Consider the following 10,657-nt stretch of genomic DNA (forward strand, 5'->3'; position numbering starts at 1 on the left):
GGGTCTTTCCCATGCCACCTAGAGATGGCAGGTTTCAACCTTCTGCATGAGAAGTGTGCGCTCCACCACTGACCTATGTCCCCTTCATTGGTAGTCTATAAGCTTCACCTTATTCTGTCTTGGCTAAATCTGTCTGCTGGCAAATGTAATCCTGTTCTGGTACCAAAATAGACTCTGGATGTTCCAAAGGATTGGAGACAACAGTTTTCAGGGGGCACGTTGTCCTGTAAAAGGCTGTGAGTGATTTTGTAGCATTTCTCAAAATACAATTGTGCATTGCAGTCAACATGCCAACTCCCCGTGCCCTGGAAATGTGCATTTCTGACCTTTCTGCTGGCAGATGAAGCAGCTTCTCCACTATCCCTGTCTATTAACTGCTTAACTTCTTTGCTGAAGAGGAAAATATTAGACATTATTATGGAGGGTTTACTAGGCTGGTTCTTTGGGGTGAGAGAGTAGGAATGAAGGAGCAAGGAGTTCAGAACTGCAAGGCTGAAAGGGATCAGCAGAGATGCGAAGGCCAAGTGAGACCCAGAAATGGAAATGGCATGGGTGGAAGGTCAGTCATTTGTCAACCTCTCATTCATTTCATTATCATTTCATTATTTCCACTGGATTTTGTTTATTGTTCTCAATGGGAAATCCTACGGCTCTTTCTCGGTTTGTAACTTCTGTGTTTTCCACCCAATTGGCATGACATTTGTAGGTGTTCTATTACCCCTCCAATAAATCAGACCTGCCAAATTTCAGACAGATTGGAGAAAGGGTTCCTCTCTTATACAGAATTTTAAAAGGTGCATGCAGGCTCTCAGCATAAGTGATAGTAAAAGAACTGTAAGCTACTAGGTGAAAATGAATACTAGAATGGGTCAGATTGAGTTCTGAATCAGTTCCCAATGAGTTACGATTAATATATACATTAAAGTTCTTTCAGGTCTCTTGTATTAATTTATTTGTTATTATTTAATTGTGTATCAAATGATATGCATGTTATCATATATGTAAGATATATTTTAGATATAACATATAGTATTATACATGCTGTTTTAACATAAAAATTTTTTCTCCTGCCAACTCCAATAGATACCACAATGCCTTTTCTCCGTGTGTTAATTCTAATACAGCATAACTCTAGCAGGACACCTTGAAGTTTGCAAGCCTTCATGTGACAAACCACCTGCCTCATTCATCATTGCAAAGAACTGCTTTATTTAGTACCTAAAGAAATGGGAGGAATAGCCAGGATCATTTTGCTAATGTGAGTTCATCAATAAACCATTAGTTGCTAAAAGGTCAAATGATAGTAAACAGAGACAAATGAAACTCTCCCTAAATGACATCAGAATTCTCATGGGGTTCAGATTCTGCCTGCCCTGCCAGGACTCAGGCCAGCATCTTGGTGACCTAGAAAGGTATCAGGAGACCTAGTTGATTTTACGTTATTTATTTTTCACAGTTTTAATCATCCTGGCTTGTTTGGTTAGTATGTAACTGTTCACAATACCCCTGCAACCTCCTATCCTATTTCTACTACAACCTGAAAGTTGTAACAGGGTGGCACCAATGTTAACCTAGGAGCTAATTCTGACTGTGGAGAAGGAAGTACTTGTACATTGTCATCAATTGCTAATGAACCCTTTAGCCCTTCTAGGAATACACACATTTCATGACTGCACACTGTAAAATTCTATATTTTTCTGTATTTTCAATCGCATTCACTGAAAATATTCATTTCATTTCCACAAATCGTGTTACTTAGGGCTCAATTCTAATGGTGCACCATTCCAGCAGAATACGCGTTCTGCTAGCATAGCATGCTTTCCAGCTGTTGAAAACATGACTCCGTCAGAAAGTGTGGCCTGACCGCTGCTGGAAGCAGTGAATGGCTGGGTCCGTGTGGCAATGGACCATGGACATCTACCACATCAGGTAAGGCAGTGTATGGGATTGGAAGGAGGTGGGTGAGGGCAGAATGGGATGGCAAGAGAAGAGGGTGGATTGAGTCTGGGAAGTAGGCAGGTTCAGTAGCAGTGGTCGGTCAGCCTAATCCTGCAGTGGTTTAGTCAGCCTAATCCTGACCTCCTTCCTGTACCTGATCTGCCTTCAAGGATAAATGTAGATATGTGCCTGCAATCTTGCTGGCATAGGTCTGGGTTGACACACCAGGCCCTCAGGGACTTATCCCCAAGGTGGAGGAACAAATGATCCCTTACGCTGAGGAGGCCTCTGGAGGCCAATCAACCCCCCCCCCTTCCAGGTTTCAGCAGATGCTGCATTGGTACCCCTGCATCACCACACATGGAGTTACAGGGGATTGAGCTGTTAAACAATGAGCAGGGTCAGCCATGCCCAGTGACATTCAGGTAATAATTTGCAGAATTATTTCTGAGATAGGCCCTTGGCACATTGTTGGGGACACACACCCCATATTACATACAGTATATACAATTGATGGCTTGCTCACTATAAATGTTTATAGTAATGAAAAAAGAGTTTTTCCTTAAATTGCATGCTATCAAATTTTGCATGGAAGTCAGATTTTGCTCTTTAAATCAGCTCACAGATTTCGACCACCAAGTTTGAAAATGAGTTTTTAGTTCATCTGTAATGAAGGGTTCAGAGTTCAGAGCTGCAGACTTTGCAGAGCCCTTGCCTTACAAGGGCTGACCTGCACTACTCATATGTATTGATCTTCTGCCCTTGATCTCACCTTGGAGAAACAGCAGTGGTTGACAGGTCTGTTCGAAAGGAGCTCTTATCTCTTAGGAGAGATCCTGTGTCAAAAGCTGGATAATTGGGCAGTCTCACTGAACACGTTTGAGTGGGATATGTACAATACAGAATCCATTCTGGTTCTTGTCGAGCTCTTTCAGTTTGTCAAAAGCCCAAGTCATCCTTACAGTGCAACAAATGATGGTGGCACAAAGTTTTTTTACTGAATCAGCTTCTGGTCAGGCATTTATTTAAACACAAGGCGTATCATCCACCAAGCGTGCTGGGGAGGACTGGCCCATCAATGAGGCCAACTAAAAAGTCACCTCAGACAGCAGATTGGTGGGGGGAGTCCATCTCTCTCCTCCTACTTGCCTCCACTGCTCCTCCTTCTCTTCCACTCCTTGGATTGGAAAGGAAGATGAGGACAAAGAGGAAGAGGAAATGTGGCAGGGAGTAGAATCCTGGGATAGAACATTGAAGAGTGAGAGGAGGAAAGGCTGCTGTGTCATCAGGTAAGGGGGCAGCATTTGGCATGCTGTCTAAGGCATGAGGAAGTCTGGGGTCAGCCCTGTTACTGAGTAAACACATTTTCATGGATGAGGTAATACCTCATGATAACATCTCGTGCTTTATGCAATTTCTGTCAAAACTTGGGATTTTGGAATATTTGTTGGCTGCTTAGACCTTTGCCTGAGCCTTCCCTCATGAAAAAGTCCAGGAGTGGACTGCAAATGCCTCTCTGCTCTGCTATGCCCCACTCCAGCACCAAAGGCATTTAATGCAGCCGAGCTGAAGCCATATTAGGAGGGTGATGTGACCAGGCTAGCCACATCACCATCAGTTACCTGTTCTTAACAGTTCTCCCTCCAGCACCACGTGCAACATGGCCACCATTTGAGAATGTGGAGCCTGATATCTTGTCAAGTAATAGGGGATGCAAAATAAATACATGATGTTGCTTTTGTACTCAAAGGTGCTTCCTGTGTTCCCAGCTTGGCACCATAGCACTAGGGAAAAAAAAAGAAAAAAGAGGCGAAGTGTGGGAGAATGCCATTGAGTTGACACAGCCTCACCTAGGTTCAGTTCACATGGGCCGTAGTGGTCAAAATACACTGCATGGGCATCCCATTTGAAAAAAAAAACAACCCTTCACACAAATTCTCTCTTAAGTTGTTCGTGCCAGATGTTCGGCTCACAGGTATGGCCATGGATTGACTTCGTATCCAGTCCTTTGGGCAGGGAGCTCAGGTCTATCCCATGTTATTCCCACTGTACCTAGGACTTGAATGCAGGTGTCCTTGGGCACTCTAGCCTTTAAACTACACTGGGCCTTACACATGTGTAATGTATTACTGCTTCTCCCTGGGTACTTTTCAATTTCAGTACTGCTCACCAAGATGCATCACAGGTTGCACTCCCCAAGTTTCTTGGCTCTTGCTTACTGGAAAGCAGTGAACATGAAACTGGCCCAAGAGGATAGATGCTTTCATCTCATTCCAAGCTGTGCCCAAATCTAGCCTTTTGAGCAGCTATTAGCAAGATCTCAGCTAACAAACTTCTCTGCCATTTAGCTCAGTCTCTCTGCCAGATGGCGGTAGATAGAATCTAAGGAGCCAGGCTGCCCTGCCAGCATGCCATTGCCACTTGAATGCACATGAAAAATAAGAAGATTATTTCCTGTCAGACCCTGGCTGTGAAATGTCAGTCTGCTTCCTTCAATGGATTTCCACGGACCAATGCTTCCCTGCAAATCATTCAGTGGGCTGTGGTAGGGTCAGATTTAGACAGAGCCATGTTTGAACCAACATGATTCATTTGCTCTGGCTCCTTCACAACAATAAGAGGACTTTCTGAAGTTACACCTTCCTTTGTCTCACATTCAAGTCTTATAATGTCCATGGACTCAAAGGAAGGTGGATTGAGTAGAGGAAGGGATGTCTCTTTTAAAGACATAGAACACCTGAGATGCTAGTAGGAAACTAGCCAGTTTGATAAAGTCCTAAGACTGCACATCTATGTGCATTTAGCTGTACACAAATCCAGTTGAATACAGTGCGACTTCTGAGTATGCATGCACGGGAGCAAGCTTCAAGAATCACAGCTGTATGTTCAGTATGTGTCAAGCCTCCATGTTCACATTAAAAAATATTAATCAATAATCTCTTATAAGTAGAGGTGTTTGTTTTTGCTGAGTACGATGGGATTACAGCCTCTTACTGAACACAAAGGGCTTACTTCTGAGTAAAATAAATACCACCATTTTCAAACTACTTATAAAGGTTAATCCAATCAGGAGTTTCACTGATCATGACACATACACCTAGCACAGTTCCAGGCTTCCCATAGAGCCTAAAAGCCATGGAGCACCTCTAAACTATCTAAGCCAATGGTTCCCAACTTTTAGGAGCCCGTGGATCACTGAATCAAAAATTGAAATCATCATGGACTACGTGCACACAAAAAAGACAATTAAATTTGTTAGTCTGTGGAGAAGCACTCGGCAAGATACTGGAAGTGCTGGCTACAGCTGGTCCATTCTCTGCCCTGTTTGGTGGTCCATGGGGAAGTATCTTGCTGTGCTTCCCCTCAGACTACCAGAGAAAGCAGAGAATGAACTGCCCACAGCTGCAACTGACAGTTCAGTGTCAGCTTCTGGTAGTCCATTCTCTACCATCTGGTTGTTCATGGGGGAGCGCTCGTTTTGCAAGATGCTGGAAGTGCTGGCTGTGGCTGTGGGTGTCCATTCTCTGCCCTTTCTGGTGGTCCGTGGGGGAGCAATGCCTCAGCGAGATGCTGGAAGTGATAGAAGGCTGTCATCTTTTTTCTGAGACCTTGCGGACCACTTCTCAAGGGTCTTGTGGACCACCTGTGGACCATGGACCACAGGTTGGGAACCACTCATCTAAGCACAATGTGCTAATATGCCCCTCAAATGGGACTTCTTCATTTCACTGGGAATGCTTGGCAAACAGGGAAGGCCTAACTGAATCGGCCGCCTGATCCTGTGAGAGACTAGCCACAAGTGCTGCCTATACACTTTCCATATGATGCCACTTCTCATGGAAAGTGCTGTTGCGTTGGCATGGCTGTAATGTCATAGTTACAGGTCCTTGGTGTTTCCTGGGGATGCAGCGTTCGAGCTCCATAACAGGATCACTGAAAGGTTGTGACCTATTACACTGTACCAGGGCAAGAGCATCTGGGCTGATTCTTTCCAGCTCCCATGTCCCTCGGCAGAGGACAGGGATTGCCTTTTGCAGGTTCAGACTTTTTGCATTCTTCATCAGCACCGCACTAGCATCACAAGATAGACAGCTAACAGAATTAACTGCCATGTAAATTGGGTGCTCCTTTGCTATCTCCGGGCCTTCCACAGTGAGAACACTGGGATTTATGTGCAAAATCCTTCTTGACAGTATCTTACAGCAAAGGGTTTCGAAAGAACCAAATAAACAAGGCTCGTTAAGATGTAATGCCTTCTCTTAATACATGAATAGGGGAGAATGTATTAATGGTAGCAAAATTATCACCTGTAATTTGACCTACTCCTGGTTTTTGCAATACAGACTTCATCAGTCATATGTTTAGAATTCAAGCCTTTATGACATTGGTTCTCAAACTGTGTGTCGGAACCCACTGGTGGGTTGCGACCTGATTTTTGGGGGGTCCCCGAAGGGTGATGGAAAAATCGGATAACTAATTGCCTCAAGTCCTGAGGCTGTTCAAAAATCAGATACTGTAGCTGCTAATTACCCCAGAAACAGCTCAGCTCTTGCAGTTTGCATCCATGTGTAAATATAGGGAGGTAAATGTTTGAGAGTCTTTTTTCCTGCTTATTATAAATAAATAAAATACTATTTCTATATCTCCTTTTTTAAAAGTCTGGTAAACATAGGTGGGTCCAGATAGAGTGTCATTTTCAAAAGGGGGTCCCAGTGCGAAAAGGTTTGGGAAGCACTGCTTTGTGACATATTACAACTGACTTGATAACATATTTAGATATTAAAAGTGCAAATCGTGGTTTCCTGCCACACCAGCATAAGTGAGTTGCTTCAAGCTATTATTGGCATGTATGGTGTACCAGCAGAGCCCATTACAGCAAAGAAGATCTGTACAGACTGGTTTCCTGATCCAAGCCTTCTAAGCAATAGTTGCAGGAAGGCACGTCAGGGCAGAGGTGTGATGGAAGCACTGTTTCATTACATCATCAGATCCTCAGTTCAAGATGTGACCTCAATCAGCCTATGCTGGCAAATATGTCTAGGAATTTTACTTTTGATCTGGCTTGGAGGGTTTCCATAAGGACCTCCAAAAATAGGGACGACCATTCTTTCCTTGCCCTCAGGACTCCTGGTACCTTAATAGCTGTGCAGAGGAGGAAATGTCAACAAGTACTGCTTGTGGTGTGACAACAGTGCATGGGTTTGAAAGGCTGCCTCTTGTTGCACATACAATGACTAATGGCCTAAGGAGTCCTGATATTGAAAGGTTCACGCTCCCTGTAATGTCAGAAAGGGTGAGACAGCAACTCCTTTTCTTCAGGGATATACAGCCCAATGCTATCCTCTCCATTATAGTAGGCAGGTGTGCTAAAATAGGCAGTATGGTATGCTATGGTGGGGGAAGGGTCGGAAGGATTGGGAGAGGCACGGGGAAATATTTTCCCTTATCCCTTCATAAGCCCCTCAGTTGCCTCTGGGTCTCCTCAGACCTGTACCAGCTTTATAGAATGTGAAGAACTTAAATCAGGATGAATTAAAATTTCCCAGTGTCCGTCCTTGCCTTTCTCCCTTCTCTTGCTGAAATGTGGGGGCTGTGATGATGTCATTGTTAGACCTGGATTGAGACCATTTGCTCATGATACTAATACAGCCGGAGCCCTGGAGCTGGCACATTTCTGTCCAAAAGAACTTATAAAGAAGTTGGGAATCTAAAGCGTTTGGCACGGCTGTCCCTCCAAGCAAGCAGCAAATGTAACTTGATGACGTCTTGAATAATTCAGAGGGGAATAAGTAGCTCATTTCTGCCTGTGGCTGCAACGGCTGAAGAAAAAGCTGGGACAGAGGCATGGTAGTCTTGGGTTGGCTAAGGCCCTAGAAAGGTCTCCCTTTCCCAGGCCTTCTTCCCTCAAGCAAGATGCTGAAACCTGGGAAGATCTTTTACAGTAGGCTGCTGGCATATTTAAACCCCAGTTGACTACAAACAGGTGCCGAAGGTGTGAAGCACCTTCTCCTTTGGCTTGAGTGAAGGTCCTTTGCAGTCATCTCAGAGGCACTGACTGCCTGTCTCTAGCACTTTGAGTGGAACAGTGGAAATATTCCTCCCATTCCCAATGACCCCCCCCCGACCCTATGAAAATGGAAGGGGGAGGAAACTGCAGGGGAGGTAGGTTGTGACAATTATAAATGTGATCCTGACTTACTGAGCATGTTTACTGTGCAAGCTCAACTAGATGTGACCATCATTAAGTTCCATCATGAAGATCTCTGGTGTTAGTTTTTTAACTGGTACTGGAGGGGGATGTTCAATCCTTTCCTCTGGTGCTATTTCCACATTTCCAGCGCTGCTATGAGCTCAACCACAGGAGCTGGGGTGAATAGAAATACAGCTACTATACTCTCCCAACAGAAGGTAACAAATGGACAGGCCATTCAACCGATAGTATATTGTCTGTGCCTGAGCCATGCATTTGTTTTTCTTGAGAGTATCTGAAAGGTAGCTGGAGAAAGGCACACTGCCTTGCAGAACCAACCTGCAGAATGGAGAGCTTAACAACCTGCATACCTCAGGGAGTGTGCGCATTGCTCTGAGTTTGCTTTTACCAAAAGTGGTTCATCAGTGTTATCTGGTTAGTTCAATTCATTTCTTGGAGCAATTCACTCCATAAGATATATCCAGCATCCAATGCAAAGTCCTCTTAAGCTTGGTTGCAAAGAATGGTTGGCAACCTTCAGTCTCGAAAGACTATGGTATAAGCCTACAGCACCCGGTATTCCCAGGTGGTCTCCCATCCAAGTACTAACCAGGCCTGACCCTGCTTAGCTTCCAAGATCAGATGAGATTGGGCATGTGCAGGGTAACAGTTGCTGCAATGCATGAAGCAAATTCTCAATGACTGTCATTCTTTCCTGGATGCCATCAAGCAAACGGGGGCCTCGTAACACTTCCAGCTTCTGGACATCCCATCTCTTTAGCTGAACTCAGCATAGCCTTTCCTGGCTTTTATATTTTATCGATGCTCACTGTAGACATACCAGGACCCTAATAAGCTACCAAATGTCATTACGTTATGCTTTTCTAACATGTTCACAATTTGTTCTTCAGCTGAGGTTTCTAGCAGGACATAAAGCAGATGGAAGTGGACATTGTGTTTTCTTCAGCTAAATTGACCTATAAAAGCTGCAGGGAAATGTTATTCCAGACTAATACAAAGATGGAGCTCTAAACTGCAAGTGGGAAAGGATGCATACAATAAAAGGTAGAGTGAGCTCTCATGCACCAGATTATATAACCACTAGGAGAACATTTTTTTGGTTGGAAAACGGTATATAAATAGTAGTGATAATAATGATAAAGACAATTATAGTTATAACTTCACACACACCCCCTAGAGTATGCTAAGCATATGTGATCAATTATGATTAACATCTGGGAGGGGTAGCTCAGACAGGGATCTGCCAGGTTTCAAACCTGGAACTTTCTGTATACAAACCATGTACTCTGCCACTGAGGTCTGACCCTTAAGTAGCTGTTTAGTTTAGAAGTATGACTGAGCAACCAAACTATGAATTTGCAAGGTTAAAGTGCTCAGAGGCTCTAGTCCTCATTGCCATAAAATTTCACTTATGTAATAAAAGCTGTTTAAAACAACACACACACACACACACACACACACACACACACACACACACACACACTCAGAGAGAGAGAGAGAGAGAGAGAGAGAGAGAGAGGTTTTGGTCAAAAGGAAAAGAGGTGAGCTATGTAGACTCTGTGTGGTTGGACTATCAATTTTCTGTTCTTCTCTGTTCTAGCTCAAGGGAATACTTTTCAGAGAAAGTTAAAATCTTGCAACATGGAGAAGATGTTAAAAGCAAAGTTGAAATGCATGGAGGACCATTCTGTTGTTCCTGTATTTATGTGCCCTGATTTTTAAGAGCTCTTGGCACACAACATGCATTACAACTCCTGAATTTTCTTACAGATCTGAACATTTTTACTCTGAGTTCCCTGAAAAGTGTGTGCTGCCTGCCAGCAAAACATCTGAGTTGGTCTTGTAGAGAAATAACTCTCATCTCACACACCATGACCACTCAGTTATTTTGTTTGGCTCTTTTCCTGCATGGTTCTTCTCTGGTTTTTTGATTAATGTTGTTGAGCATATAGCATTGCCCTAACATTGATATGTCCTTCCATGTTTGTCAGTGTCACAGACCAAACTCTCAACCTGTGTTTTCAGGAAAAAAAGCACACCTGGGGGTGTACCACTTTGGAAAGCAAATGGGAGTGGCATGTCTTAGCAGAGGAGATGGAAAAACGGTTCCTGGACTGTGCCACTGTAGACTAAAGGTGAGGGGTGTGGGATTAAAAGGGGACTCCTTCTGGAGATTGGTATCTGTACCATCAACCAGCCCTTAGTCCGCCTGAAGTGCCTTTTGCCCTCTCCCTCTGGAGAGAACAGCCTAGAATCTGGACTACAACATCAACAGTGAAAGATCAGAAGACTATGGTCAATGGAAGGACTACCTCTGTGTGCTGGTATTTTCACCATCAGCCAGCCTGGGAATTCATCTGAAACTATTTTTGCCCTCATCCAGGAGGACAGAGCCTGTAAACTGGACTCTTATCACCATGAAGAGATTCCCACCTCTACCCTGCCCTGCCTCTCAGATTCCTAATTATATTGTACCTTTGTGTGGATTTTGAATGTAAGCTGATTTGG

The 10,657-nt window shown here is 43.9% G+C and overlaps 1 pseudogene; it reads right to left on the bottom strand.

Moving 5' to 3' along the window:
* Positions 1–8,689: 8,689 nt before the first annotated feature.
* On the bottom strand, positions 8,690–8,809 carry LOC136642717 (5S ribosomal RNA; annotated as a pseudogene).
* Positions 8,810–10,657: the final 1,848 nt, after the last annotated feature.

Source organism: Tiliqua scincoides, chromosome 2 (genome assembly GCF_035046505.1).
Source record: "Tiliqua scincoides isolate rTilSci1 chromosome 2, rTilSci1.hap2, whole genome shotgun sequence".
Classification (NCBI taxonomy): Eukaryota; Metazoa; Chordata; class Lepidosauria; order Squamata; family Scincidae; genus Tiliqua; species Tiliqua scincoides.